This window comes from Micropterus dolomieu, linkage group LG23 (assembly GCF_021292245.1).
Source record: "Micropterus dolomieu isolate WLL.071019.BEF.003 ecotype Adirondacks linkage group LG23, ASM2129224v1, whole genome shotgun sequence".
NCBI classification, from domain to species: Eukaryota; Metazoa; Chordata; class Actinopteri; order Centrarchiformes; family Centrarchidae; genus Micropterus; species Micropterus dolomieu.
This window is the reverse complement of record NC_060172.1, coordinates 15894035-15900867: the sequence shown is the minus strand read 5'-3', so window position 1 is coordinate 15900867 and position 6833 is coordinate 15894035. Positions and strand designations below refer to the sequence as shown.

The 6833-nt window shown below is 42.6% G+C and overlaps 2 long non-coding RNA genes across 3 annotated transcripts in view; one reads left to right on the top strand and one right to left on the bottom strand.

The window, feature by feature from the left end:
- LOC123964001 overlaps positions 1-2406 on the bottom strand; it is a 4206-nt gene extending 1800 nt beyond the window's left edge. Inside the window, exon 1 of the long non-coding RNA XR_006823309.1 lies at positions 1745-2406. This is a non-coding gene — a long non-coding RNA (uncharacterized LOC123964001). The remainder of the gene's footprint in view (positions 1-1744) is intronic.
- Positions 1066-2619, top strand: LOC123964000. 2 transcript variants are annotated; one of them, XR_006823307.1, is made up of 2 exons: positions 1066-2252; positions 2392-2619. It is a non-coding gene; the product is annotated as an uncharacterized LOC123964000 (long non-coding RNA). The 2 variants fall into 2 exon arrangements; XR_006823308.1 differs by having other exon boundaries at positions 2375-2619.
- The last annotated feature ends 4214 nt before the right edge of the window (positions 2620-6833 follow it).

Here is a 6833-nt window from a genome sequence, read left to right as displayed (position 1 = left end):
GGGGGGGGGGGGGGGGGGGGGGGGGGGGGGGGGGGGGGGGGGGGGGGGGGAAGGAGGCGGAGAGCAATAAGCAAGCTGACATTTTAATCAGGGTGGGTGAGGATCGGAAGTAACAGTAAGGTTTCCCCTTTGAGGTTGAGTGTGTGTCTGTGTCAGTCGCATGCATGCATGTATATGCAGCGCGTGTGTTTGTATTTGTGTGTGTATTAACATGTGTAAGCCAGTGTCGAGGATAGTTTATGAAGGAAGACTGAGATGTCTGTGGGAGAGTTTGGACCCTGAAGTTCTCACAGAAGGACCACCGGATCTATGGAAGTCTTGGAGGCATGCTATGCAAGACTGCTGCCTCAGCGGCCATGGGGATGGGAGCTACCCTGTAGCATGTTTTCACAAACTGGCCTCGACTAAGAAAAAAACATCACACTCAACTCCCCTTACGTGATTTCACCAGGGCGAAAATGTGTGAAAAGAGAATCCGGGACAGCTGCTTGCTTGAAAGGAAGAAAAAAAAAATTTTTTTTTCAAGATAACTTGCCCTCAACAAAAACCTTACTCTTGAACTTTAATTAGAAAAACACTGAGGCAGCTCGAGTCATATTATTGTTCAACTTGGGGGCACGAGCTAGTGTTCCACTAATCTCGCAGTGATGGCTCTAGTATACAGCACAACTGAGCTGTATACTAGAGCCATGTGTTTCAACTTTTTATGTACATTGAGGTTCACAATACAACCCTGCAATGAATCCTACCTTTTTTAATGTGCAGCTTTATTGAGTCTTTATTGAAAAGCTGTTGATTTTAAATATTACATTTTATTGTCCTGAACAAAGAAAAGGGTAAGGGCTCTTCCTGACGTAACTGAACCCCAGCTGAGCAACTGGTTTGTTGTTGTGGATGAACTTAACCACATCTGCTGACTGCTCAGTCTTTTCACCACTGCAGCCCTCTGTAGACCAGGTGCTGGACCTTTTCCCAGGGGCACGGCAACAAGCAAAGCTCGAGCTTCAGTCCATCTCAGCCCCTGCTCGCGTCCTTTATCTCAATCCCTGTGCTCTAACAAAGGCCCCGGTGACTGAGCTCCTGCACCACAGCTATTTCTAAATTATGTCTCCTGATCCCAGGTCCTTTAATCCACAGTGCTGGTACCACTAATACACAGAATTTTCCAATGGGTCGTGTTTGCTAAGCCCCTGTCCCCACCTCTTGTCAGTATACTGTACTTATACATGTCACTACCAGAAAGTCTACCAGATTATATGCCTGTTAGTGTTGTCAGACTCTGATGGCTATTTTTAAATGTCTAGAATATCACAATCAATTTCATTCATTCAATATTTTTAGTAGCCACAACTGTAGTTTTTTTAGATCTCTTGATGAAACCTCAGCTTAGATTTTTCCCTAAAAAGCCAAACCGCAATCCTTATTCTCTGCAGCTCTTTGGACAGAATAGAGAGCCGGCTGTTGTTCTTCAATCATTTTAATTCTAGCCATTTTGCCTAGATGACACTGCCATAAATGCAGGTAGACAAAATGTAACACTTTAACCTCAGGCAGACATTGTAGTTAGGTGTACCTAATAAACTGCATGTGTGACAGGGCCAGAAAATGGCAGACTACTTTTTATGTTTCTGGTGTGTTTTAATTTGTTTGCTGTGCCTTTTTAACTTTTTTTAGTGTGTTATTTGTGTTTTTATTGCATGTGGTGTGTTTTAATGCATGTGTGTTTTTTGAAGTTTTTACTTACTGACTGGACTGCCCTTAAACTTCTCACCACTACTGATCACATGCTTATGAGCAACAGGTGTGGCAGCTGACGACCGATTGGACAGGACTCCTTTTTTAAATGAAGCAACGGCAGTAGTAAAAAGGGGGGGCGGCAAGGATGTAGGCCGGTATGGAACGTGACGGCGGGGAGGCCGGAGGAGCTGGAGGTCCGGCGGAGAAAAAAAGGGAGAGCAGTAGGGAAAGTCGGCCAGCTCGTTGGGCGCTGAGCAGGGGGGCATCGAGCAGGAGGACTGTAGCTAGGAGAGACCTGTGGGGAAGCAATTGATTTGGACGGAACCGGCGCGGCAGCCGAGACGACGCAGCAGCGGCTATCGTGAGAGTAGTCGCTATAGAGGCCTGCAAGGAGACGCCGGGCTGATTCGGGCAGAGCCAGGAGCAACGCGAGTAGACGACCGCAGCAGCCAGTGTCCGCCAACGCGCTTCCACTCAGGCCTGGGCGAACAGTACGACTGTCGCCCGCGGAAACCGTGAGTAACAGTTTACGTATCTTAAGCTAGGCGGCACAGAGGACCAGGCAGGGGATGGCTGAAAAGTCGGGGTCGTGAGGCATAGGGTGCGGGTTGACTGACGTGAGCACACTACTCGCCAGTGCTTCGTCTGTTGTAGGAAACCGACGAGCGGCGAGGACTGCGGAGCAGGCGGAGCGACCCGTGGAGCTGCCGGGCCGTGGGACGGAGGATTCCCCAGAGGGACTGTTTGCCGTGCCGGGAGCTGTCAAATCACGAAACATTTCTTATTTTGCTTTTGGTTTTTTTATGTGGCATCACATGGGTTTTAGTTAAGCTGTTTTAAACTTATAAACATTTTTTAATTGTAATAAATTGTTAACATTTATTTTAGCTCCTGTGGTTTGTTTCTGCTCTGCTCCAACCCCGATTTTTAAAGAACCTGTGTCTGTGAGTCCTAGGGCTCATTCCCTAGGTGGCGTTGTCGGCGAGCCCTCGCAACATGTATTTTTTTTAGTTAGTAATACCCTTTAAATTTATCTTTTATCACGTATTCACACCTATCATACGCACGCGCCACACATGAACTATGCCCTATGCATAAACCAGCCACTGCAGTTTCTAACATGAATTTCAGCCAGCAAATGTTTCAAAGTACGTGGGGGAAAAATGCACTTAAGTCAAGAGTGTTCCTATAATATATTTTTTTAATGGCATTTGTCCCCATGTGTGGCTGAATGTCCTCTGCTTCTCTTTGCTGCGTTTTCAGTGCTGCCAGCTGTATTCCTAATGGGAAGTTCTTGAGAGAGGCCACTGCTTTTACAATTAGCTGTCTATGCGGTGTCCTTCCATTTACCACGTGGTCTAATGCAAACCAATACACATAGCAAGGCCCCTCAGGACATAGTTCCCTAATGCAGAACATTCTGCTGGAAAGACAACGGTGCACTTTTACATAAAAGATTTACATTGATTTTATGAGGCTTTGCAAAGCAAATGATAGTGTATTTAAATGCAAGGAAGTTGCTTAGAGAGACAGAAAGGTCAGGTAGCTGGAAGTGAAAGAAAATGCCCTGCGTCATAGTGTTTACTGGAATAGCACAAGGCTCGGGAGCTTTTTTTTTCCAAAATGTAGAAGAGCTGAAGGTGCAGATCAGAACACAAACACCTCATATCTCTCACATCAGCAGTTGGCAGACCATTGTGTATGCCCTCTCACGTTGGAACAGGCAACACAATATGTCTCAGTTTAATGTATTTGCACTAAATGAGTAAAGCAGTATACATGAGTCATGTCTGTGATTTGAGATTATGTTCACTGCTACAGTGACTCATTTTAGCAGACACACTGTTACAGTAAAGTATGATGTAACTACAAACTCACATTTATTCCCCTAGGTCCGAGCTCCAGCACAATAATTTGTTTACTGAGTGAATGTGCACACTTGTATGTACTTTTGTATTGCACACAAACTGCCCCCATCGTCTTACAGTGTTTGTGAGACAGGCAAAGAGAAATGGGATGCAGTTTATACACTGTGTAAATGATAGAGTTTGCACATGGTACAGTTTTGAATAAGTTGCTGTGTGAACCATCAGGCAGTCCACTGCAGGTGCTGCTGTACCACCTACAGCTCAGGAAGAGGGGAGGAGAAGGAGAGAGAATAGTGAAGAAGGAAAATTCTGAAAGGAGGGATGGGATGGAATAAACATAAAAATTCGTCAGTCCACATGGGTATTATCTTTTTTTCTATGCATGTATAAAACAGAACTAAGCAAGAATAGCACACAACAGAATGTACATTTGATGGAAAAGTGAGACTGAGCCATGAATCTGCAGCCTCTCATTCAAATAAACAGTGCAACAGTTGATTTCAATATCTGCCACAACCAGAGAGGATCAACTGATCAATAAAAGAAAAACCTGTTGACCACGTGCATCACGTTCAACTGTTTCTAGACTAAACAGCCGTTGGACTGTGCAAGACTGATAATGGGTGAGAATAAAAGGAAACAAGAATGGAGCTATGGTGGGAACAGAGGTTTCAAAATGCATGAAGTCCCAGGTTGAAAACTGGGAGAGGAGATGAAATGGAATGCAGTACTTGTGTTACACTTGGCTGCAAATTTCAGTGTTTGATCAAGGCAGGACTCACTGATTGACAAGTGTAGCTTCACACAGATTTCAGTCATATTTCTGTGCATGATGATAGAGAGGTGGAGCTAAGAAAAAGTACAATAACGGCAATGAACATCCTAACAGCATACTCACTAACACTATTGCGATAAAACCTTTTATTATCTTGGCATGCCAATTTAAACAAATACCAAGTTCTAAGTAATTTGTGATCCTTAGAGGAACAATAGACATTGCAGCATAATATGATGCTGTCTCATATATTCCTAAACAAGGAGCACTGGACAGGCACTAGTGTTTGCAAGGGTCTGATGGTGGTTGGGCTGACAGTGAGATCAAAATCTCTCCATGTTCTAGACATAATTCAGTGGAGCACATTAGGGGAATTGTGAGGAAGAGCATCATAAATTGATTCAAATCAATCTGATTTGAATTAATACAGCCAGGAAGTATTTAACAGACAATTTCATGCCAATTTTGTATATATGGCAATGGAGTTAGTTCCTTATTTTTTTTATTTTATTTTTTTTTACAATGGGCTTGTAAAAATAAAAGACTACAGTGTTTGCACAAAAACCAGCAGAAAGATGTTTGAATACTAATTTGTGAAAAGTGTCGGAAGAAGTTTGGTGGGAGTTACAAGGCACATGGGGAAAGGAGCAGTGAGGAGAGGAAATGAAAAAGTAAGAAGAAATGGATGGACGGACATTAAAGAGGAGTGGGGAGATGAATATTGGAGGGGAGTACCACAGGAACATAAGATGAAGAGTGAGAAAACTTGACTGAGCACAACCCAAGGTAGGCAAGGAAGTTTGGTGAGAAAATAATTGAGCATGAAGCAGGGCATCCCTTAAAAAATGCACGCTCAGCTGACTGACAAATAACAATCAAACAAACACAGTTAATTACTCAAAAAGACTAAAGACTTTGACATGCATTCTCTATGAAGTTCTGTTACTCTAAGCATTGCAGTTGCAGAGTTTCACCACTGGACAATTTGTCTTTACTCATGCGAATATTCACCCGTAATCTGGTTTACTACAGCAGTATGAACCCAAAATAAGCATTTTGCAGTAATTTAATTTCAAAAAATGGATCAAAAGGATGCCGAGATAACTACATCACGATTCTGATTTGTTGATCATATGAATTAAATCCTTTGTTCAGGTCTATCCTTTTGAAATGCTTGTTTTCTAAATGGCATTCGGATTGATCAGGGCTGTGCTATGCAAAGTTGTTTCATAGTAAAGATGAGTGAAAGCTGGAATCAAGGAACAGACACACATTTTTTGAACTTACCAGGTAGTTGCTGTAGACAGTGACGATAAGTGTGAATGAATACAAATCAACTTTTTAATCCCAGAAATTATAATAAAAGAAATTCAGAGCAGAATCCGGTGTGACTCTGGGTGTTTGTTTGTCCAGAAGTTATGACAATATATCTTTTTATTCTTTACTTTTTTCTCCCTTTTTCTTTTCTTATCACCTTGCCTTCATACTTTGGCTTCTCAGTCTTGGCCTCTGTTCAGTCACTGCCTTATTTTCCTCCTAACTTACTACACACTAACTTTAATTGTGTACACTATCAGATGGATTGCCAAAGAAGGAATGGGCAGACAAAAAGACTTAAGCTCCACTATCTGTTGGAAACAGTGTCACTGGCGGCTTTCAATCTCTTTCTCAGGACCGATCAATAAACTTCACACCCAGGACTCAAGTTCACCCAGCAAAGCAAGAGAAACAATTCAAGACCGGAGGGCTGAGGGATGTCAACCTTTTCACTTTGTGATTTTGACAACACACACGTCTTTTCTTTTGTTGAGGAAAGCTGCAAGCAGTATTAACTCCAGTTCCAAACAGTATTTCAAACAAATGTATCAACCAATTTAATCCTTATAGCAATGAGAGTTTCCAGTACCCTGTTTATGTGAAAGGGCCAACATGGTAAAAGCCATTATGGCAAGAGTTTTATTACATCCAGTGAGTGAGGTTCCTATACTTCCACAGTAGTAATATGGGTATTATACCGTAGCTTCCAATGACAGGTCTCTCTGGGTTGTGCAAAGTTGGTACAGTGATTATATATTCAACCAGACTCAGCATTCCTACAATGTATTCTAGAGGAAATATTTCACAATAATTTGTTGTGGCTACATGCGTATAGGAAGGAAGCTGTTTTTAGCCTGCTGTGCTACTGAGCAAAACCCTCCAAAATCCGTAGTGCAGTTTACTACATCTGGTCGATGAAACTAAACTAATAAAACACTCATTAGGAATTTTAGAAGTGAATCACCTTACCCTCCTGAATCCCTGCTGAATCAGCGCTCCCTTCATCAACTGAGGACACACCCCTTTTTACATCTCCTGCCAACCAATCCTCCTCAATCAATCATCTTGTCAATGACAGTATATGGAAAATAACTGAGATCCTGTTGTCTTTGCAGCAAGGAAGAAAGTCAACAATG